Raw genomic sequence first — 25,766 nt, 5'->3', positions numbered from 1 at the left:
CAAGCTGTTTTAATTACTATAGCTTTGTAGTATGCTTTGAAATCAGGTATTGTGATACCTCCAACTTGGTTTTTCTTTCTTAGGATCACTTTGGCTCTTCAAGATTTTTTGTGATTCTGTACAAATTTTAGGGTTTTTTTCTAACTCTGTCAAGAATGCTATTGGTATTTTTGAAAGGGATTTCACTGAATATGTAAATTGCTTTAGGTAGTATAGACATTTTAATGATACTTATTCCAATCCATGAGCAAAGAATATCTTTCTATTTTTTTAGTCTTTCATCATTGTTTGATAATTTTTACTATAGAGATCTTTTACTTCTCTGGTTAAATTTATTCCTAAATATTGGATATTTTGTGGCTACTGTGAATGGAATTTCTTGATTTCTCTTTCTGTGATTCCATAATTAGCCTACAAAAAAGGCTACTTTTTTGGTATGTTTACTTTGTAACCTGCAACTCTTACTGAATTGGCTTATCAATTCTAACAGCTTTTTGGATGAGGACATTTTAATTTTAGGTAAGTGATATAGAGCCACAGCACTGGTGCGCTTCAATCTTCAAGTCTTAGCTGAGCATGGAGTTTGGAATCTGAATAGAATCTACAGTTGGGATTTACTTGTGTTACCATTAAACATCAAAAGTAGCTGATCCAAGAAAGGGCTCTCAAGGGGAACGTGGCTTCTCCTCGGAGAGCTGGAGATCCAGATGGTTCTGAAGGGAGTGGGGTACACCCAATTTAGGTACTTTCCAAATAGGCAGCCAAGATGTCTTTGGTTAGGTACTATTTTAATGTGTCTTGTTAGTTTGCTTATTCTTCCACTACTCAGTAAACATTTACTGAGCCACACTGTGGTGTGCAATAGGAATATGACGATAAGCAAGGCATACATCTGTCTCCAAAGCCATCTTGGATTAGTGGAGGACTGCAGTGTATAGAGCAGATATTACAAAATGAAAGAGAGATGAACCAATGGAACTATTACATGGGCAGGGAAGTTCACATTGACCGTGAACATTCTTTGAGAGGCTTCAGAGAGAAGCTAAAGCTAAAACTAGTTCTTGGTGACCAACCCGAGGTTTCCCAGAAGTGGAAGAATATACTACAGCAGATGGGATCGTATGCTACACAGCTACTATAAAATGGCATGATTGTAGCTCATCATTGGGCTTAGGGGATACTTTTAAGAACATCAAACTAATATTCCATGAAGTGCCTGTCTGGTAGCTCTGTCTTCTGAGTTCATACAGCATTTGTGGAGAACTGCCTGTTTCTGCAACTAGCATCAGGTGTGCCTGTGGCTCTGTCCTTACCAATTGGCTCGTGGTTTGCTTGTCTCGTTCCATTCCCACTGGTCTAGTTCTTTGCTGTCCACGACAAGGTGGATAATGGCAGCAGCATCTACCTTTCTGTTAGCCTCCCTTTATCCTAGCAAAAACAGCTAGGTCATCTCAGATATTGACTTATTATTTTCTCATTGTGTAAAGTTATTAACTTCTTTTGAGAATGTCAGTCTCTGAGGAAGATAAAGAGAGGTTGCTGAGGGCGAGGGCCTAATAGGGAGTCTTGACCGACAGGGTGAAATTTCAGGGTAAGGATAATGAGGATAAGGTACTGTCAGCACCTGAGAGTTGAGGAGCCCTTTTTGAAGGTACGTGGGACTGTGTTAAGAGGCATCTCTTGTTTGCTGAGCAGCAGATTTGCAAATGATGCTGGACTTGCTTATTTGGAATGTTCTCTTAGTTTTGAGAAAACTGGGGCTTAGAATGCTGGTGAGGACTCCTGCCTTCAGCAAAGGATAACGTCTGGCACAGTGTGGGGCTGTCTAAGAATTTACATCTCTGTCCATTGCTCTTTACTTTCTGTCTCAACATCCTCCCATTCTCACAAGTCACATACGTTTTGTGTTGACCTTCCCCCTGGATATGTGAGACCAGAGTAAGTCAGATAGAAAAAGGGGTGGAGTCTGGCAAAGCCACTCTTTGGAGCAGTAAAGGATGAAAGATGCTTCAGGCAATAGGCAGGAAGTAGCTTTCCCAAGGCAGGCTGGGTACAACATGGTGGGTACTGGAGAGCAGATGCCCTCTAGTCTATGCCCCTGCCTTCAACTTGAACTTCAATTAAATCACACCAGGAAGGTCAGAGTTTTTATCATTATTATTATTATTATTATTTAAACACCAGAAAAATGCACTTTCTGAAAGACGTAATGATAAAACACTTTGCTGCCTAATAACCTTTGCATTAAGAAGACCATTTTCAAAATTAAGAAACACTTCCTGAGCTTAATCGTCATTCACTGAGTACTAATTATGAACCAGGAGCGGTTCTCAATGCTTGACACATAGGATGCTTTTAAAGCTAAACAATTGCATTAAGTGTTACTAGATTTACTGCACAGATAAGAAACTAAGGGTTATAGAAATTACTTCTTCAAGGTTAAATAGTCAGCAAGTGGCAGTGCCCTAATTCCTTCAACTCTAAATTGTGTTTCTGGTTGCTACTCTCTATTGTATATAGCACAAGACATAAGGATGTGTTTGAAAGTACAAGACACAGTCTCTAAATTCAATGCTTACATCCTGTTGTGGATTCCAAATTCTTCACACTTCATTTAAACTTACCAACTCTCTTTTAATCTTAGAAAAGAGGAGAAGAAAAAAAATCTGTATATAATCTTAATCTTAAATAGAAACAGTTACTGAGCTACTTCTTGAGATTTCTTTTGATGGTTAATGAATCATTCTATAGCTTATTGTTCAATGTTGTTCTTTGTTCTTTTTTAAGCTTCTACTGATGTCTCTTACATAAGTCCAAGTGACTTTTTTAAAAAGATTTATTTAGGGCCGGCGCCGTGGCTCATTTGGTTAATCCTCTGCCTGCAGCACCGGCATCCCATATGGGCACTGGGTTCTAGTCCTGGTTGCTCCTCTTCCAGTCCAGCTCTATGCTGTGGCCCAGGAAGGCATTGGAAGATGGCCTGCACCTGCGTGGGAGACCAGGAAGAAACATCTGGCTCCTGGCTTTGGATAGGCACAGCTCCGGCCGTAGCAGCCATTTGGGGGGGTGAACCAACGGAAGGAAGACCTTTATCTCTGTCTCTCTCACTGTCTAACTCTATATGTCAAATAAATAAATAAATAAACAAACAAATAAAAGATTTATTTATTTATTTGAAAGACAGAGTTAGAGAGAGAGGTCTTCCATCTGCTGGTTCAATTCTTAAATGGTTGCCATGGCCAGAGCTGGGCCAATACGAATGCAGGAGCCAGGAACTTCTTCCTGGTCTCCCACACAGTTACAAGGACCCAAGCATCTGGGCCATCTTCTACTGCTTTCCCAGGCCATATCAGAGAGCTGGATCAGAAGTGGAGCAGCCAGACTTGAACTAGCGCTCACATTGTTCACCAGCCCTGCAGGCTGGGCTTTAACCTCCTGCACCACAGTGCTGGCCCTGTGACTTTTTTTTTAATAGAGAAACACCTTTCTTATACATGAGTCTGGTGTCACTTTGACCTCATCTTTCTTTGTTCCCAGCCAAATCCTCAACTTGAAATCTAACAGCCAAAAACTGTGACCTCTAAAATATTATTAATAAGAACTCAGAATTGAGGGTTCAAGGGTGCTGGTTGATCTTGGCTTCTAACATCTATTACTTCTCCTCACAGCTCTGAATTTTCCTCTCTTCCATTGCAAACAACCAGTCTCTGCCATCTTTTAGCTGAGCTGGACAACTAAAGTTACCCTCATCCTATATTCTCTCTTTTGAACATTAAGCTGATAGAAAAAAGATGAACATGACTTAGTCCGTTCCTTTGATGACCCTGGTCCTGTCACAAAACCACGCTTCTTAGACATCTGGAGATGCTTTAGTTTGGCAGGTTCTCAATATCAACAATTCCTTTTTTGCTAAAATGGGCTATGAGTGGATTTCCTTGCCCTAGCTGAATCTCTGTTTGTTTACCTCCTTCATTTACTCAATAAATACTTATTAAAATTCTACTGTGTTCAGGTACTTGGTAAGGACTTGACATTATGACTGTAAGTAAGGCAAATGACAACTTGTCATAATAATGGTCTCATTGCACTTGTGGAAGGTGCACTTAAGCAAGTCTTTCAGAAAGGTCAATCAGAGAACACTTCCTGGAAGAAGCAGAATACATATTTAAGGTGGAAGGACAAGTAAGAGTTTTTGAGGTGAAGAGGCAGAAGATTATCGTCAGGGAATGCAGAGGTCATATGGACCCCTGGAGATAAGAGAGAGCAGATGCATTTGAGTAACCAAAAGCCACTGAACCTGCAGGGTCACAGAGCGCAATAGGGGTGGTGATGAATTAGGCTGAATATGTAAAGGAGGAAAAGCAGATCTGTGGGGCCTGTAAGTCTTGTTAAGGAATTTCTGCCTAATAGAAGTAGTGGGAAGCCATCACACTTTTTAAACAATGAAATGACATTTTCAGCTGTGGGTTTTGAATGCCATTTCTGACTAGAGTGTAGAGAATATCTTGGAGGAGGCGTATTGGCCTTGCAGAGACCTGTTGCAGAAATCAAGGCTGGAGACTGCAATGGCTGAAACCAGAGATGTACCATCATGGATGGAGAGCAGATGGGTAGAGAGGCAGTAAGGTGTAGAGTACAGAGGGCATGGTGGTGACTTGGATGAGAGAATCAAGGGAGAGTGGAGAGCAAAGGGTGAGGAACGAGTTTGTATGGTGAGCAACCAGGAGGAGAGCTATACTCTGAGACTGGGAGAACAGAGAGAGAGGGCTAGATTTTGGAATTAATAATAAGCTTATTTCTTCAAAGTTGGCTTGTGCTCTCTATGAGCTCACAATCTGAAAGTATTGGAGAGTATTAATAAGACAAGCAAAGTTTGTGTGTGTGTGTGTGTGTGAGAGAGAGAGAGAGAGAGAGTGAGTTTGTGGGTGATGGGAATTAATTTTTTGATCTGCTTGAAGATCTTGGATGTAAAGGGTGTAGAGAATGAATCAAATGCTTGAGAAAACTGAGGATCGTCTTTGTCTGACAATCTTACACAAAATGTGGACTATGGAGGGTCATGGGTGAAGCTTGCTGTCTGGTGTCTGTGTCCTTTGGGGGAAAATTGTTGTTGGCTGTGGCAGAGCCGGCTTTGCATTCTGTTAGCAGCAAGAGCCTGTGGTGTCTATACCTCAGGGCTGTTTGTCTCACTGAGGGCTGGCATGGGAAAGCGTTTACACTGGGGTTATTGCAGCCCAGGCTGGTGGATAATTAATGAGTTTGTTTTTGAGCTGGTGAGTTGGAGCTGACACAATGCCGGCAGGTGCCTTTGTCTCGGTCCCCTCCATCCATCTTTATCGGATTTGCCAGACTCCCCTTCACTCCCTTTCCTTTTCATTGAAGGCAGCTGGGGACGGATCTGCAGAAGGATTCTCCCAGGACAATAATAATAGAGAGCGCGTCCTCTGAGTGCCTGTGCCTCTCTGACGCTCATGTCTCCCACCCCGATGCCAGCCCATCCTCTGCCTTCATCTGCTATGTCTTGAGCAGACAAAGGAGAACTGCGTTCTACAGAAAGTTACAGACAATTCTCAGGATGCTTTTTTCAGGAATGAACTTAATTGATCTTTCACTTTCTCTCATGTTCTCTTTCTCTTTGTTTTTCTTCAGGTATGTGATGAGGGAGACTGTTGGAGGTTTGAGCCATGGGTTTGTCTTTTTTTTTAATATTCATAAATTAATGCATTTACTTTAGGCTTGTAATTTCCCAAGTGGTGGAGCTTCTGGTATTCTCTCAATGCCTGCAGCCTTCTGGTAGCAGATTTTACCGTGATGGCGGACATAGTGCTGTATGTGCAGGCACCACCAGCTACGGTTTTGAGGCAGGAACCACAGTGTCGGATCCCCACAGCTTGTCTCTTTACCTTGGTTTTGCTGCAGAAGGAGAAGTTTACTAGGAATACTGGTTGAATTCAGCTTTCTCCACTGTTTTCCCAAGGGAGGCACCATAGCAGGTCCCAGATACACTGACAATCCCCACCTTCTTGGTGTGTTTCATCTTGGTGTATTTCGTCACAACTCTGCCCCCTCTCTCTGACCTCAGAGAGGCCTCCATGGTCTTATATGAGACTCAGATGAAACATTGGCTCGCAGCTATTTTATTGTTTTCTCTTCTGTCTGAAAAACGTGTACTTAACATAGATGCAACCTTCACGCTATCTTCTGGTGAGAACCCCTCACCCTGCCACACGCTGGTCCCTGCCACTTCTCCTCCAGCAACAAACCAGAAACGTGGTGTCAACCTCCCCTCCTCTCTAGTCCTCATCTCTCACATCCAATCATTCATTAGATTCTGCCATTGTAGCTGCTCACTATCCCTTGTTAATTTTGTATCTCTGCACCCACAACATTTCCAAGTCGTTATCATTTTTGGTTGAATTTTTGATTGTAGAATTTAGAAACTTGAAACTTCAGACAGGTTGTTATGGCATGCATATAAATTATTTTCATCTGAATTATTTCAAGAGCATCCTTATGGAAGCCCTGCCCCCCATTTTGCCCTATTTGCACTTCCCCAACCCACACTTAGAAGAGCTCAACAAAAGTGAATTCCCATGGCTCTCCAGCCTGGGAGATGCCAGGCCTCCTCTGGCTAGAGCTGGGCTTCCAGGTGGAGCTCTCCTTCCCCTCAAATTCTTTTACCATTCTTTTCCTTGACAATTCATACTTCATCGTAAATATGTCAAAATCTAAACCTACCCTTCCTCTTTCCTTTGATGTTTTCACCCTTTCTCCTCTTTCTTTCACTTTCACTCCAGTTAATTTTACTCACCGTTCTTTTTAAACTTATCTGAGGGACTTGCAAAAATTTGTGAAAAGCGAATGCTAGGAGAAAATTATCCATGGCTTAAAAAAATTTGCACCAAAATAAACATTTTTTCATTCCATTTCTCCAAGAACTTTGTCAAGTACCCTCCCATGTGGTGTCCACTGGCAATATTTTCCTGGCCTCCTTGTCTGGACCTGACATGCCTTCCCACTTGTTCTGGAAGCTCCCCATATTTGCACACATCACCATTCATTACAGTTTATCGGACCTCTTTGTACATTGTTTTTGCAGTAGATAATATGCTATTTTTTTAGGACTGCACCTCATTCACTTTTATTTTATTCTCAGTGATTATTCTGGTATTTCAGGTGCTTCCTTTTTGGAAGGCGACAAGCAGTGCTATTTATTATTTCCCTAAATTCTCTGCTGGGCACGCTGTCTATTTATGAAAACAAGAGCAGCGTTGCTTTGTCATTTTCTGCTCTGTGTCTCTGTCCCCCACTAGGTGGTGTGTTCCTCATTGGCTGGGATTGTATAGACTCATTCTCTGAAAGGTGGGGGGGACTTAATGCAGTTTCTGGAGGAGCATTGGCCCCTGCTCCATGCTGGTTCTTGCTAGACACTGAAGGTGTGTAACAAGCAGATCCGTGTGTTCCCAGCATTTACATGGTTTATGTCCCTGTCATTAGCCAGCTGTGTGGTCTGAAGAAGCAGCTCTTGTCTGCAAAAGGAGTGATTCCTAGGCTCAAGGCTTCTTTCAGCACCGGCCTTCTAGAGTTCTAGCTCTTAGTTTGTATTCTGCTCATGCTGAGATCCTTATGGAATGAAAGATGTTGACATGTCTTGCTGTTCTTCCTTAATGCCTGCTCTGTGGTGAACTCCTGCTCAATGCATGCAGCTAAGACTGGTTTGCAGATGTGGGGAGAAAGGTTTGGTGCTGTTGCTTGCATACCGCCCCTCTTGCAATCCTTGGATCCAGGCAGCCTCCTGTGGCAGGCCTAAACATCCTCATAAGGTTACAATGGAATGCAAACTCTTGTGCTGAGTCAGAACTGGACTGGAGTGGGAATTCTTGCTACAGTCAAAAGCCTAGTAGCAGCTCCACCACATTTTAAGGAGAAGCTGAGACTCTTGATCACTTTTCCTCTTCCTACTGTGGATGCTGATTTGGGAAGGCAAGTCAAGCCCTGTTCATATGGGCTTTCTCATTCCTGACAAGTGGGGATGATATGGAGAAGATAGTCTGTGAATCTGTCAGCAGGAGAAGGGTCTGCACCTATGCAAACCTTTGTGAATGTGTCTGGAAACAAGAGGCTTTGCCTCCGTAGTGTCTTCCCCTTCCATTTTCCATTAACACTGAGGGCACCCAGAGATACTTTCCTCTCCCCTTCTCAAGAGGTGGACAGGGCATCTGTGTCTTGCAGCTCCTTTGTCTCCCCTCTTCCTCCTGTCACCTCACTACTGAGTGTCAGTTGCTCAAAGTTGTCTCCTTGGCTCCCTGAAACCGATCTCCTCATAGCAGCCTGCCTGGGAAGCCAGATTCTGCAAATCCATTTAGGGAAAGAAAAGCCTTTTAACTTAATTTCTTCCTCAGAATAATTTATGTCTCTGGTCAAAAAAGTGCTCTTTTACCCTTGCAGTGTCTTCTAAATGATGTCAGATGTTACAGATGTCACCCAGCGGCAGAATCCTCGCGTTGCGGGCTGCTTAATGCTTTGGAAATGATGTAAGGCTGAGAGCTGAGTGAAGTGCAGTGGTGGAGAAAGCTTATTTCCAGGGTCCAGCATCCCCAACTCATCTGAATTAGGGAGACCCGTGAGTTATGGCAGCTGAGCAGGCTTCAGGATGGATGGTTCCTTCGATTGCTAGAGACAGACCTAGGAAGCTCCATTTACCAAAGTGCCCTCCCGTGGCTCCCTTCCTGGCAGGCACTAAATGTATATAATAGAGAAGTCTTGGGCGGTTTTCTCTCTTCCCTGATCTGGGTTCATGGGAGATCTCCGTGCTGAGCTGCGCCCCTCTGAGGATCAGGGTCAGCTTCAGTGCCAATCCCCTGTTGTCTCATTGCCTGGGGTTTCCCCAGCTTGGTCGGACTGCTGGAGAGTGCAGAACAATGGTGCCCTAAAGACTAAGATGCTCTTGTCTATACAATGAGCTTTCCTTCACAGCATTTCATCAATCAAGGCACTTTGCACATTTTCAGATCTTAAATGTGAAACAGTTGGCTACTTCAGAATTTCCACCTCATTCTGTTTCACCTTCATCATCGCAGTCATCATCCAACAAAATCATCTTGTTAAGGTTTGGTTTTTGGGAAATTGTTTGTCTTTCTCGTGCCAACACCCACCAGAAATGTAAGATCTAGAGGCAGGGGATTCTGTGTTTCCAGGTTCTGACTATGATAGATTAAGTTATGGAAGACCAGTGTTCTCTCTGATAACTACAAATGCCAAGTAAAAAATATCTGTTTGAGGGCATCAGAAGTGTACTGAACCATTGAGGACAAAAGGTCCAAAACACCAAGAGAGGGGCAGCCTTAGGGGTGTACCTGACTACAGTTCTTTGTTTTCCTACTTGGGGAATTGGCTGATTTCTGTGTTTCAAACAAAAGTCTGTGAGTTCAGATGAAGGCGTGAAGCAGAGGAGCACTGATGCACAGAAACAAGTGGAGCTTTGGCAGTCTTCCGGGGCTAGAGATACCAAAAGTGGAGGCTTAAGAGGCTGGGATCCTGGTCAGATAGGAAGCCTGGAGAATTGAGCATAAAACCGTGGCCAACTTTTGCCCACGACATTTGCCAAAGTTTGAGATTGCAGAAATACGAATCTTAGCAGAAAATCTTTTAAAAACAAAGCATAGATTTTGTTAGCCTTGGCAATCTTGTAATAAAAATGGGATGAGAATTAAGATTCTTAGAATTAGAGGTAAGGGTCTACAACAGCCAGTTACACCTGATAATACACCTGGATTTCACTAGAGAACATTAGAGGGCAAGCAGATGTAGACAGAGCCTTATGGACACTTCCACAGAGTCATTTTGTTAAGGAGCATCTCCACGCTCTGCCTAGAGGGGCATGGGTAAACCCCTTAGGAGGACGTGGAAGTGCCATAATTTATTATTTTTGATGTGATTCAGCCAGTGGAAAATTGGCATGACAAGAAACAGGACTGAAAGCCGACAGCGGATACAAAGCACATAACTCATAACTGCAATATTCAAATCACCTCTACATCTTTATGAGGCAAAAACTTAAGCAAAAAGCCAACAAAGCTTCCAATTAAAAAGACAAAATTAGAATTGCAAGGAACACTTGGATGTATTCTTTTTGAAAAAATCAAATGGTATGGAGATAGGCACATCTACACATGTGACAAAATTTTCCAGAAATGCAGACATATTATAAATAGGTTATTTTCTTTGTTAGTAGTTAATCCTCTTGTATGAACATCACTGCCTGGGCTGACAAATAAAGGCGAACTCTGTACTATTTTTTAACATCTTGTGAGGGTTAAGTTATTTCTAAAAAAGCAGCTAGAATATGAAGTGACTGAAAAAAATAAAATGCAAATTTTAAAACTAAAAATATAATGGGTAAATTTTAAAATAGGTAGATTTAACAGTAGATCTCACATAACAGAAAAGCATACAGGTCAATACTAAAAATCCAGACTAAGATACAAACAGGAAAAATCTAGAAATATATAAAAGAGATTAAGGAATATGTTGGATTAGAGAACAATTAAAATAATGTAATTGTATTTCCAGAAGTAGAAGAGAACCAGGATGGGGTACAAAGAGAGTATTTGCATATCTGGTGATTTTGCCAATCTGTTGAAAGGCAGCAAACTACAACTTCAAGAATCTTTTTGATCCCTAAGAAGGGAAAGGTGTAAAAAATAACCTACACACATTGTAGTAAAACCACAAAAAATTAGAGCTAACATGAAAACCTTAATTAAAAGAAGAAAGTACACATAACTTTTAAGAGTTTAATGAAAAAAGCTAACAGATGACTTTTCAACAGAAACAATGGAAGAGAGAAGACAATAGAATTTCAAATTTTGTAGGCTGAATGAGCAAACTTCAAAGTAACTCTGTCAATATGGAGTGATAAATCTAGTGAAATTATTCTTGAAAAATTGAATACATTTACAGCTGTAAAATATGAGATCTTTTTAACAGCATATGTGTTCTAAAAGAATTAGTGACAGGAATTCTTTATACAGAAGTGTAACCCAAAAATCCAAGCAAATGCAGAAAAAAGTGAACAACAATATAGTGTTAATATGTAGATACAAATTAATATTACCTACACCAAATGATAATAACTTCTTGTCTGCCAGCATTTAAAATAAACATAGGATTAAAGTGTATACTAATTAAAACACAAAATTTGTGAGGAGTGATGATAGATTTAAAATATTCTAGGAGCTGGTGCTGCAGTGTAGCAGGTAAAGCCACCATTTGCCGTGCCAGCATCCCATATAGGTGCTGGTTTGAGACCTGACTGCTCCACTTCTGATTCAACTCTCTTCTATGGCCTAGGAAAGCAGTGGAAGGTGGCACAATCCTTGGTCCCCTGTACTCACATGGGAGACCTGGAAGAAGCTCTTGGCTCCAAGCTTCAGATTGGTGGAGCTCCTGCCATTGCAGCCATCTGAGGAGTGAATCAGTGGATGGAAGACCTCTCTTTCTGTTTGTCTCTGCCTTTGCCTCTGCCTTTCTGTAACTCTGCCTTTCAAATAAATAAATAAATAAATATTTAAAATAGTCTACGATTGTAGCATTGAGAGTCAGTGATAAATCTCATAAAATTCATTATGATGTTATTAGTTAAAATATAGGCTATAATCTCTGGGGTTACTCACTAAAGAATTATGGCTAATAAGCTAATGGGGGGAGGAAGTGAAATAATAATAAAGATTAACCAAAATTAAAAGTCAATAAAGGAGGGACAAGAAATATGAAACAGATCAATCAAAAAGAAATGAATAGTAATCTTGTAGGTAGACATCTACATCATTCAGTAATTACTTTTACTACAAATGGATTAAATATTCCAGGTAAAACACTAGGATTATCAGGATGTATATATTTTACTGATCAGAAACACATCCCATTACATACAATTTCAAAATGAAAAAAGTAGCTGAGACGTTCAGTGAGACGATTTTCATCAAATTATCATCACATTATTTCAGAGTAATTTATCCCATACAATTTATCTAGTAATTTATATAGAGCAATTTCCTGGTAACTTTCTCCTCTTCACAGGAGTTACTTCTTATTCTTACTCCTTATTTTCTTCCATAGTCCCCTGCTCTCCTTCTCTTCTGACCTTTTAAATCTTTTTCAATACTATACAACACAATCACTATCTTCTTTACTGAGAACTATCTGTATTATTGAAGGAGAATGTTGTGTAGACAAATAAGGCTGGTTGTTGAGTAATTATCCATAATAGTTACAGCAGAGATGAGTAATAGGTCATATGTAGGCTGAACCAGGATGCAATTTGTGTTGCTGTTACTTTGCAGATTAGTTGTTCATAACTGGCCTTAACATAGCCTTGTCTCTAAAATAGTGTGAACCCAGTAACAAACAACAGAATCAGGACTGCTATGTAGGCAACCCTAGCATCACATACTGAAAACATTTTTTTCTGTAGTTTTGAGGTTTTTTTCTGGTTACAAGTCCCTTTCATGATTTGAAGAAAACTGTAGACTAAATGCTTCTTGGGCTTAATGGGCATCCCATACAAAAATCCTGCAGGTACTGCTAAAATGAAGGTTCTGTAGATTGTGTAGGTATGGGTGTGGCTTACACTCTGCACTTCTAGTGTGTTCCCAGGTGATGCCAATTCTGCTGATCTTCTGACCACAACTTAAATAGAAAAGCTTTGGACCAGTGATTTCTCAATCTTGGCTGCACATAAGAATCAAATGGAGAATGCTACAGATACCTATGCCTGACACTCACTCAACATGAATCACAGCAAAGCCTTTTAGTATGGGACTCAGTGTCTTAAAAAACAAAAGCCTCTTTCTCAGGTGTATATAGAGGTTAGAACAGCAAATGTATAACCCTCAGAATTACTAGAAAAGTACACATATTTATTTTTGTGAGAAATTTCTGCAAGGCGAAGGACCTTCAGAACCCAATCCATAAAAAATTAGGAAGTTTTACTTTAAAATAAATACACCTTAGAAAATAGCACAGGCATCCTCCTAATGTGTTCCATTAGTAGATAAAATTGTGTCTCCCCCTCAAATTAATATGTTGAGGCTCCAATTCCCCTCTTTGTTCACTTGAAGAAATAATTAAAGTATAATGAGGTCATAAGGGTTCAATGTAATATGCTATTGGCAGGTGTCCTTATAAGAAGAGAAGGAGACACCAGGAACGTGTTTGCACAGAGAAAGGCCTTGCGAGTGCACAGTGAGAAGACAGCCATCTTTAAACCACAGAGCAAGGGTTTGGAACATAAATCAAAGCTGCTGACACCTTTATCTTGGACTTCAGCCTCCAGAATTGTAAGAAAAAAATAATTCTGTTCTTAAATCACACAATCTGTGATATTTTTGTCTAGGGAGCTCTAGCAAACCATAATTCCCATAGAAAATTCTCCTCCAACTTCTCAAACTATCTGTGTCCATATACTCTTTCATGTGTTCAACAAGCAGGTATTAAATTATGACTTTTGATGTCCTATGTGGAAGCTAGGAATAAATATTCAAAGGTGGCATAGTCTGCCACCTGCAGTGCCGCCATCCCATATGAACGCCAGTTAGGGTGCTGGCTGCTCTGATTCTGACCCAGCTCCCTATTATTGCTCCCAAGAAAGCAGTGGAAGATGGCCCAAGTTACCTGGGCCCCTGCTACCCTTGTGGGAGACCTGTAGGGACTTCCAGCAGGCACCTGGCTGTGGCCTGGCCCAGCCTCAGCTGTTGTGATCATTTGGGGAGTAACCAGCAAATGGAGGATCTCTCTCTCTCTCTCTCTCTCTCTCTCTCTCTTCGCCTTTTAAATAAAAAAATAAAAAATCAGAGATGTAAGAACTTAATGCTGTCTCTAAGATTTCCTTAATCTGTTGTCAAATTATCCCTCTAGACATGAGCAAACCCCAAACTTTATTTCATTCTATTTGCATGGGTTACAAGTGATAGTGTGACTGTGACCCTAAGGCCAATGGAGAACAGGGAAGGGGACTGTCTCTGAAAGAAAAAAAAAAATAGGACAAGAGCTTTTTTCAGGGAGTGACTTATAATGTGATAAGCAGGAAGCCCACAAAATTGTTAAAGGAATTCTATCAACTTGGCCTTACAGTAAAATCGACATTATAGAAAGTGGTCTTTAAGAATTGAGGAAAGTGCTAAGTTTAAAACAGAGGTTATTTCTTATGGAAAAGCAGAGAAAATGAGATGGATGGAAGTAAGAGTTCAGAAGGAAGAACAAAGATTTTTTTTAATTAGGACTAGGCCTTAACCAAGATATTTCAACATGTACATAAGATTATTACAAAACTATGACTGTCATGTATTACTTATTCTTCTCTTTTGGAACAAGGCGTATTGTGGTTATCCTGCACCTGCCTTATGTTATGGGGTGGGTGAGTGGGCACATGGCTAGCTTTATTTCACAGTGTATCCAAGAAGATACACCCCAAAGAGTTCTATCAAGAGAGGCTCATTTGCACCTACGCCTAACTTAGATGACGAAAGCTTCATTTTGAGGTGTTTCTATAATAGGATGGAACTTTACTGGCCTTGGGAGAGGATGAATATCTTTTGTGTAAGAGAGTTGATACATTGTTGGAGTGAAGGGTGGACTGTGGTAGCTCATCCTCCAGACACATGCTACCCTTCCCTGCCTTGCTTGGAAGCATTGCCCCATTGAGGTGGAGTCGATTTCTACCCTTCCCTTGCATTTGTATGGCCTTCCTAACCTGCTTAACTACAAGAGTGATGGGAGCTGTATTTCAAGATTTATTTTTTAAGGATTTATTTATTTAGTTGAATGTCAGAGTTACATAGAGAGAGAAGGAGAGGCAGTGAGACAGAGAGGTCCTCCATCCACTGGTTCACTCCCCAATTGGCCGCAACGGCCAGAGCTGTGCTGATCTGAGGCCAGTATCCAGGAGCTTCCTCTGGGCCTCCCATGTGGGTACAGGGGCCCAAGGACTTGGGCCATCCTCCACTGCCTTCCCAGGCAACAGCAGAGAGCTGCCTTGGAAGCGGAGCAACCAGGACTTGAACCGGCGCCCATATGGGATGCCAGCACTGCAGGCAGCAGCTTCACCTGCTATACCACAGTTTCAGCCCCATTCTAGGACTTCTGAAGTTGAATTCTAAGAACACCTGTGCTCCTGGGGTCACCTCTTCAAAGACTTAAGTTATTGCTTAAGATTACCATAAGAATGCTAGCCATGGGGAGCTGCCCTCTGTAGGGAGAGAAAGAGAGATGTGCTCAACAAACTCCCAAGGTTACCAGCCATCCTAGCCCCACTGCATGGTTGGGAAGACACTTCATCCACCACAGGACTATAACATTATGCAAGATCCTGGGTGGGAACCACCAGTTTGAGCCCATAACCTCCCAGAACTATGAGTGATAATAACATGTCCTTGTTTTGAGATGCTAAATATTGCTTTGTTATGCAGCAGCAGATAACTAGAACAACTGGTAGCATTTCATTGTTCCCCTGGACACATTCACAAGTACTTCATCTTTAGAAAAATCTGTGGCCATTGAGCCCCTACTGAATTACTTAGGCTTCTTGTCATAAAGGTAGAATCTAAATGGACATTCAATTAAAAAATCAGAGTAGTAGAGAAAATGCCAGGTTTCCAGTCCTGATTTTGCTACTAAGTAATTATCTTTGTGCTAACCAGTTAAATGCATTGGTCCTCAATGTACTCATTTGTAAAATGGGACTAATATTTTTCCCTTCCACATAATGATGCTGGAGAAGGCAAATGTTGAATGTGAAAATCCCTAAGAAATTCTAAAGCAAAGTGTAAATCAAAGATAAGGAGCTTTTAGTGAGTTTACTTGTAGGAAAGACATTTGTTCTTGGTGTAATATTCTATTTGAATGGAAAAGAAAGTGTTCAGTCAGTGGGGACAAGCTCTGAATGTCTGTCCCAGAGACAAAGGCACACACTTTGTTATCCTAGTGGGGATATAGCAAGGACACTGATAGAGAAAGGTGGTGGGAATCTGAGACACACAGCAGGAGAAGGCTCATCGCTTCTCTGTTCCTGTGTGGGACATTTCCCCAGCAATGTGCCTTCGCCATGTCGCAGCCCTCTGTGGTTCAGGAGCCCAGGAGTGACCAGGCTGTGTGATTCCAGCATGGACCTCTCCAGGAGGTTGCAGTCAAGTGGAGGCTACGGGTGCCTGTCATCACCCAGTGATGCATTTCCAACACGGGTCTCACACGAGCAGTCCATGGTAGGCTGCAGCATCTCCCACCCCCACCCCCAGTGCTGCCTCAGGAGCGTCAGCTGAACTTCTGGGGCGATGCTCCTGAGAGAATGCAAAGCAGAAACATCACAGCTGCGATGACCTCACCTCGGACGTCGCGTGAGCTCATTTCTGTGCCATCCCATGGTTTGCACAGATCACCCTCTTCCTTGTGGTAGAGAGGGGCCATTCCCAGGCTGTGAATACTGGGCAGGGGCTTTGGAAGGTGAGACACCATGAGAGTAGAGTGTGTACAAGTAAGGGAACAGGGAGATGAGGAGGAGGAGGAAGAGGCAATGCACTGTGGGGAAAATCCACACAAGGAGAAGAAGTCAGTAGGTGAAGTGGAATTGAGAGAGGGAAAGGGGAGGCAGGTACATTTGCCATTGTCCCGGCACCTGTCTCATTTAGCCTCCTACTCTTGCAAACCACACTCAGTAGAAAGACGCCACACTGGGAAGTGGCCTCACCTGCCGGGAACCACTTTTCTCTGAAGCACCCTGACTCAGCCTGGGGTCCCCCAAAAGCACTGACAGAGTGGCAGAGTGATGCAGACACACAGCTGCCAACCGGCGGGCTTGAATTCAGCCTTGAGCTTGCCTGATGTCACAGCCCTGGTTCATCCCACCATACCCTCACCCTGCAATGCAGGACTGAGAGGAGCAGGAGAATCCCAGCTTTCGGTGCCTGCCCTGCTCTGAGCCTACCTGCCTGCTAGCAGGGCCTGGCAGTCTCCGGATTCCATGTTGAGATCACAGCCTTCTTGGTCATCCTTGCTGCCTGCTCCTGCCTTCTTGTATATTTCTACCTCATTGGCTCCCATCGTCTTTCATATCTCAGCCTCATACTTCTTCATTTCTCTCTCCCTCTGTTGTTATTTGTCTCTGTTAACAGGGTCATTTATCCCCATAACGCATCCTGAGAGACAAGGATTGAAGGCTGCTGCTGCTGAGTCACGAGGTGCTGAAGGCCCTCTGTGGGAGATCGTGGAGGCAGAGACACCTCTTCACCCGGCCTAAGTAAAAGCTCACAGCTGGATCGCAGAGGCGGACTTGAAACTCCTTCTCCATGGGGATCAGGAGCTCACACAGGAAGAACCTCAGAGAGCAGGCAGGTAATACACATTTCTCTGGTTTTAGTGCTAAGTGTAGACTGCTGGACTTGGAATGGCCTCGCTCTGACCTGCATCCTATCATTGTTATTTCCTTTGCTGGACAGGGGACATGAGCAGGCCAGGGAAATATCAGGGCGGTCAGTGAGACCCAGAATCGTGGCTCTGGGCCAGGGCCTATGTCTTCAGCTTCACTTCTTTGAAGCCATCAAAGGACCTTGACTCAGTATACATTCTCACACACTCACCCTCATGCAGACATGCACACATAGTCACACACTCACACTCTCACACATACACACACATGCGTAGTCACACATTCATACATTCTCACACACTCTCAAACTCAGACACACACAGTCACACATACACACACATGCATAGTCACTCACACTCTCACACATACACATACACACACATGCGTAGTCACACATTCATACATTCTCACACACTCTCAAACTCAGACACACACACATAGTCACACATACACACACATGCATAGTCACATACACTCTCACACATACACATACACACATGCATAGTCACTCACATACACTCTCACACATACACATACACACACATGCATAGTCACACACTCATACATTCTCACACCCGCACACCTAGTCTCACACACATACAAATACCTATAGTCAAACACACACACATACACACACATGTGTAGTCACACACTCATATACTCTCACACCCACATCCCTAGTCTCACACACATCACTCACACATATAATCAAATACAGATACACAGTCACACACACATTCACACACAGTCACATACACATATACAGACTCACAGTGTCTCACACAATCACACAAATAAATACAGTCACCCATACACACACATAGTCACATACATTCACACACTCACACAGTCTCACACATATACACTCACACACACTCATGCACAGTCTCACACACTCACACACACTCACATACACACATAGTCACACACACATTCACACACATATTTACAAACTCACACTCACACACACACTCCCAAACACAGTCATACAAATATATAATGACACAACTCATATACACAAAGTCACACATATTCACATATGCTCATACACATACACACTTATACACATACTCATATGCATACACACAGTTTAACACACATACACACACACATATACCGTCACACACATTCATACACACACACTCACATTCTCTCACACACATACACAATCTCATACACACATACACAATACACTCACATATACACACACATACAGCCACACATGCACACAATTTCACAATACACTTATACAGTTACACACACATTCATACACACACTCACATACACTCACAGTCTCACACACATGCAGTCACACACACATTCACCTACACTCATATATACAGTAACACATACACAATGACACATGCACTGACATATATACACATACATAGTCACACACATTCATACATACAATCACATACACATAGTTTCACACACACATACACTCAGTCACACACACAACACACAAACTCACATTCGCATATGCTCAGTCTTTCACAGTCACACACATACACAGTCACACACACATACACACACTATGACACACACACACACAAACTCTCACACACATATACAGTTACACACATTCATATACACACACATTCTCTCACACAATATAGTCACATACACACTTGCATACACATACACTCACACACACAGCGCAGTGTATAATGTGTTCTCGGTTAGTCCATTTGGTGTCTGGGCCTCTTTCACCCTGCAGTTGTGCGCACTGCCATTGCTTGCCAGACTCTGGCCTGCTGTGGAAGAATGGCCGTGTGAAGCTTGCCCTCCTAGGAGGCTGGCTGACTTCGTGTCTCATGTGGCCTGGGAAGAAATAAGGGCCCCTTAGGCATGAGTCACGGTAAGTGTTGATTGCAGGGAAGGCCTTTCAGAGGTTTCTTGATGGCACCATTAAATGAGTGACATGCAGTAAACAGTCTCCCAGGGTGTCTTGGGGGTGGGCAACAGTGCAAAAGTAGAGAAAACCTATTTAGAGAACCATGTAGCTATAGTGGCTCCTTTCGCTCTCTACCCCAGGGCTGAAGGGAGCGACAGCAGCAATTAGGTCTACAACTTTTAGAATGCCTGGGTGGCCTAGCCCTGCTGACATGGCCCTATGGGAGAGCACGGCCTGGGTTGCCAGGGGGACCAGAGAGCTCTCCGTTCCTGGAGAGTTTTGAGAACCCTGTGGGTTCCTTAGAGATTATGTGATGCAGGGCTCTGTCTGTCGGCAGAGGCCGGGCTTGTCCACTCTGGTGGTGCTGCAGTGCCCACCCAGGGAAGCCTTCCTCGGTGCTCTCATCCTCTCTGTGCTCCCTGTGCTTGTCAGTCAGGAGAGTGCAGCGGCCGGTGAGAACCAGACAGCCTGGTTCCGGCCCACTTGTCTGGCATTTTGACGGAGATGGGAATTATACCCTTTGCCACTTGAGTGCTGTTGAGCTTTTTGAGTGTGTCCTAACAGCAGGCTGGCTTTCACTGAGTTTTAATTGGGTACGGGAAGTCTGCTCGGAAGGACTCTTGGGCAAAGGGTTAAGTTCTAACTGTACGCCCCGGAAAGGAAGCACTCACCATTCCTGTCCCCTCAAGTCTTCAGGCTGCACAGCTCTTCATGCTGAGAACTTTCTCAGGCCAGCCCGGCATGGCTGGCTGGGGAATAACCTGGATGAATCCCTTGCCACCCGCCTCCAGCCTCCACTGCAGATGAAGGTGTGAGACTCAAGCTAATTTGGAAGGCCTGGATCTTGCCCTTTCATCTCAAGCTAAGCGACTATGTTTGGGCCCTGCAATGAGCTTAAGGTCTGTTTGCCAAGTACAGTAGCTGCTGGACTGTTTGCCAACCACCTGGAAGGACTGCCTGTCTGACCAAGAGTACGCAGGGGCCTGACTCACGGCCCCCACTCGAAGGGTGAATGGAAAGTCTGTTGGTTCGCAGCTCACCATGTACAAGATCCACGCTCGCCAAGGCCTCTTGCTGGTGAGATTTTGTTTTTCTGTATCGCAGGATATCCCGGGGATAAGAGGTCTTGTTATGTTGTAGTCAAAAGCACAGGCTGTACCTCCTTATACTACAGAGGTTGCAGCCGTCAGCATGCTGATGAAAGAGAAAGGCAGGGAAGGGCTGTGCGGAAGGCTGGTCCTTGACTCCAGCAAGTCCCCACATGCAGGCTGCAGAGTGTCAAAGGCGCTCCCGGGAGGACCGTGCCTCTCCCAGTGACAACGGCGCCCGGTCAAGAAGCAGCAGGCTGGCAGCGGGTGTGTTAATTTTCCCTTTGTCGCCTTGGCCATTGGAATCTGCACTGTGTCTGTTCTGTCTGCCGGGGAGGACGGCCCTCCTTCTCTTCCTTGAAGTATTCTGTCTCGTGTAAGGGCCAACTTTGATACGCAACATCACAAGCTTCTCTTCCGTGTGCCAGATGAAATGGAGACTGTTTCCCTTTCTTCAAGGCACAGTGAGGGGCAGGATTTGAGCCTCCTAGATCTTTCTGGCCTCCTCAGGTAGGGTTTTATATAAACCCATCCAGGTCTATGTGAACTAACATATACACCGGGCATAAACACTTCCTTTACAGAGGCAGAGTGGCACAGCAGCTGACTGGTTGGGACGTGGGCTCTGCCATTTACTGCTCTGTGTGGTCTGTATCTCTCCATGCCTCTGTTTGCTCATCTGTGAAATGGGGTTACTGGGGTAATGTTGTGAAGATAAGCGAGTTGATGTGTGTAAAGTTCTCAGCACAGTGCATGGCTTGTGTTAGGAATGGGAGACATTATTATCACTTCTCCCTTTACTCCATGCACAGGCGGTTTCATATGGAATTGTTGGCATCTCAAAAACCAGGACCGGGTGTCTGAGTCTCTGAGCATTTGGGAAGTCTGTGCTTCCTACTCTTGGTCTCTGGGGTCAGGGTTAACTTGGCGTGGGGTAACTAAGACCTCTTGCCGAGACATGCCTGTATCTCGTTTTCTCTTCAGCCACCTCAGTCCCTCACGTTTGGGAGGAAACGGTTAACAAAGAGTATCCCCCCCACACCCCCTCATCCCCTCACCCTCCTAGTGAACTGTCTCCTCCCCTAAGGTGCAAGAGTAGGAAAGTAAAGTAGGGAGTAGGGAGCAGAAAGATTTAGATCCCTTGCCTTACCATAAAGATTGAGTTTTTACCATTACCGCCTCTTTCCCATAAAGGGCTGTGTTCCAAGAACCCCAGTGGCTGTCTGAAACCAGGTGTAGTTGTGAACCCCATCTATAACATGTATACATATATACCAATGATAAAGTTTAATTTATGTCAGGCACAATAAGAACTTCACAAGAGTAGAATAAAATAGAGCAGTTATGACAATGGACTACAATGAAAGTTATGAGAATGGTCTCTCTCTCTCTCTCTCTCTCTCTCTAGACCTTAGCAACCTCAGCATCTGATTATTTTCCTTTCTTGGTTAAGTTGAGAATGTTCACTTTTGCACGTAAAGAAAGCACTACACAGCTCCTCTTTAGTGTAATTGTGTTGCCAGCCTCACTACTCTTGCCCTTTGGGGCCAGGGTTAGGCAAGGTTATGTTAACACAAGGCCTACACCACTGAGACAGTTCGTCTGGTAAGTGCCAGGGTACTCAGTGTCCAGTGAAGGCAGAGGTGGACTGCTGGACAAAGGGATGAACCACTACCCTGGGAGAGACGCAGCAGGATGGCTAGTGATTTTTTCACGTTGCTCTGAAAGGCACACAGTTTCAAACGGGCGATGTTTAGTTGAGGAATTTTTCACTCGTTGGAAGGCAGTTGACTGTGGAAAATACAACAGCAGGTAAGGGAGGGCTATTGTGTGCAGATCTTGAGAAGTGGGATGTAATCACATCAGTTCATACATGCATGTGCTCCTCTGTAGAAAATGTGGCAGGTGAATCCAAAGTGAAATTTGTAAACAGTAAATACCCATGACTCAGTACAAATTTTAAATTTCATCTCATTGCATCTGCTCACTTCTGCTTAGTACCATATTCAACATGCACGTGATTTTCACACTTGACAGGCACCATGAAATGGATAATGATCACACCACACCTTAAAATTGGGACAGACCTAATTCAGAGTTGATCTATTTATACCTGGGGAAGGTTATCCGTTGAAATTTCCTTCTGCCTTAGTCAGTAGCCTATAAATGAGGCTTGGCCATTATTAACGAGGCTCAGTTGGGTCGATCAGTTGAATCAGAAGCATTGTGACATAGCTGAAGCAGCACTGGAGTTGGTATTAAGGCAAGATCTCCACATATACTTGTGCCCTGCCCAAAGCACTTGTCTGGGGGGCGGGGCTGGGGGTTAAAATCCACCATGTGATCTGGCTGAAGAGTCCATGAGAGTATTTTAGGCATGGAAAGCCAAGACACTCAGAAAAAAAAATAGACCTAAATGAAAGATCTCTGCGAGTGAGATCCCAGTGGAAAGAACAGGCCATCAAAGAAGGAGGTACCTTTCTCTGAAGGGAGGAGAGAACTTCCACTTTGACTATGACCTTGTCTAAATATGATCAGAGTCAGCAAACTCAAAAGGCTTCCATAGCCTTGGAAACTCATGACTAGAGCCTAGGGAGATTACTGACACCATAAACAAGAGTGTCAATTTGTTGAGTCAACAACAGGAGTCACTGTGTACTTACTCCTCATGTAGGATCTCTGTCCTTAATGTGTTGTACAATGTGAAATAATGCTATAACTAGTACTCAAACAGTACTTTACACTTTGTGTTTCTGTGTGGGTGCAAACTGTTGAAATCTTTACTTAATATATACTAAATTGATCTTCTGTATATAAAGATAATTGAAAATGAAAAAAAAGAGATAACAAGTGTTGGCAAAGATGTGGAGAAAAGGAAACACTTGCACACTGATGGTGGGAATGTAAACAAGTGCAGCCATCATGATATGGTATGAACGGTTCCTTAAAACACTAAAAACAGAACCACCATGTGATCCAGCAAGGCCACTCTTGGATATATACCCACGGAAATGGAATCACTCTGTCAAAGAGACACCTGCACTCCCAGGTTTATTGCAGCACTACTATAGCCAAGAAATGGAAACAACCTAAGTGCCCATTAGCTGATGAAATTTAAAAGTATTTTTTATAGAAGGGACTATCAAAGAAGGATGTACTTTTTTCTGAAGGGAGGAGAGAATTCCACTTTGCATATGGCCCTGTCTAAATACCGACAGAGTTTATGGACCTTGGCAGCTCATGTCAAGAGCCTTGAGTGGTCACTGACATAAAAAAAGAGTGCTAATTGTTAAATCAACAACAGGAGTCACTGTGCACTTACTCCCCATGTAGGACCTCTGTCCTTAATGAGGTGTACTATGAGAATTAACAGTAAAACCTGTCTTCAAACAGTACTTTATACTTTGTGTGTCTGTGTGGGTGCAAACAGTTGAAATCTCTACTTAGAATAGAGTGGGTCTTCTGTATGTAAAGTGAATTAAAAACAAATCTTAATGAAAAATGGAATGGGAGAGGGAGTAAGAAGTGGCACGGGAGTTGGGGTGGGAGGGTGGGAATGGGGGGAAGAACCTCTATATTCCTAAAAGCTGTACCTATGAAATTTGTATTCATTAAATAACAACCTTTAAAAATATTATATATATATATATCAGCTAATCAATAAAGAAAATGTGATTTTAAAAAAATCCACCATGTGCTCCTCTTGGCAAACCATGTGAGCCAGTCCAGCACAGCAGCTGTCACAAGAAGTGACATCTGCCCAACAGGGGAGCACGCTTTCCTAATTCCCAGTAAGTGCTTGAAATAGGCTTCAGAGAGTATGAGTTTAGGTCCTGGAAAACTACTCATTATCGTTGTGAACTTGGGAGGGCCAATCTCCAGAAAGGCATATCCGTATCTATAGTTTGGGCTATAGATGAGAAACAAGACAGTGCACATATCAAGCAAGATGATAGGCTATTAATTTCCAAATTTGTCAGTGCTGGGAGCACAGTGATGACCAAGGCAAAGTCCCTCTGGTGGCCTGCAGGTATTTCTACTTGATGTCCCCAGAGCTATCACCGGCTCACCATGTCCAACACCGGAATTGGTATCTTTGTTTCCTACACTGCTCCTCTTCCTATGAGCCTTGTCTCACCAGCTGGCATCACACGTTGCTGGACAGCCCAGTGCAGAAGCTGGAGAGAACCACTCACCCCCATATTAATGAAGACCCACCTCTTCTTTCTCCTTAATATTTCTTCTATACAATTGTCATTTTGACAGAGTTCCTCATCCCCTTTTGAAAAAATAAAGAGTATGATAATGATGGCAATGATTTATGTAAAATATGCCAAGCACCCACTATGTGCCAACCAATGTTTTTGGTCAACAGATAGTCAATACTCAACAGCATCAGTTATTAAGAAAATGCAGATCAAAGCCACAATGGGACACAATTACAGGCTTATCACTTTGTCTAGCCTGAAAACAATAAAACATCAAACTGATAATTTCAAGTGCTGGCAAGGATATGCAGTAACTGGAACTCACATGCATTTTGGTGGAGATGCAAAAATAATACAATCACTTTATAAGAGAGTTTGGCAGCTTTTGTAAAATTAAACACACATTTACCAGGCAACCCAGCAATTCTAGTCTTAGACATTTGCCCGAGTTAAAAGAAAGCCTTGTTTCCATAAAACCTACATGCGAAGATTTATAGCAGCTTTATTTATAATCTCTAGAATGTTGAAAAGAACCCGACTGTTCTTCAGCTGGGGAGTGGCTAATGCAACAGTGCTACATTCATAGAATGGAATGTTTCTCACCCCTCACAAGGAAGGCTCCAGTAATAGCTGCGACAGGGTAGATGAATCTCAGGTGTGTTGTGCTAATTGAAAGGAATCGGACTCAAGAAGCCCATTACTGTACGAGTCCTTTTACGGGACATTCTGGAAAAGTCAAGGCAACACTGTAGGGGTGGTAAATGGAATGGAGGTCCCTAGGTGCTGGGGTGAGGAAGGGTTGATTGCAAGGTGGTGAGGAGGGTCCAGCCAGGTCTGTGTGATTATAGCAGAGGTGGCTCCTTTGAATGTCACCGTGGCTGCCCCAGCATCTGCTCTAGTCACACCTGGAATCCCACCCCCTGCAGAATGCTATACTACAACTCTGAGCCCGGGACTCGGGTACTGAAAAGTCTCACCATGCCTCTCATTACTTCCAACGTCCAGAGCATCAGTAGATACAATCTCGTTTTAGCTTCCAGAGCATGGGGCCCTTCCTGAACATACCCTGTTGACCTCTCTGACTTGCGCTGTTCCACGGGTACTCTTTTCTTTAGCTCTTCCTACAGAATTCAAGTCAAGTCTACACTGCTCAG

At 43.2% G+C, this 25,766-nt stretch overlaps 1 pseudogene; it reads right to left on the bottom strand.

Annotated features, from left to right (window-relative positions):
- Nucleotides 1-5,702: 5,702 nt before the first annotated feature.
- Nucleotides 5,703-6,037, bottom strand: LOC138846165 (large ribosomal subunit protein eL43 pseudogene; annotated as a pseudogene).
- Between the last annotated feature and the right edge of the window lie 19,729 nt (nucleotides 6,038-25,766).

This window comes from Oryctolagus cuniculus, chromosome 1 (assembly GCF_051225735.1).
Source record: "Oryctolagus cuniculus isolate XC-2025 breed Fujian yellow rabbit chromosome 1, ASM5122573v1, whole genome shotgun sequence".
NCBI lineage: Eukaryota > Metazoa > Chordata > Mammalia > Lagomorpha > Leporidae > Oryctolagus > Oryctolagus cuniculus.
The sequence above is the reverse complement of the archived record's forward strand: the minus strand, read 5'-3'. Positions and strand labels throughout refer to the sequence as shown.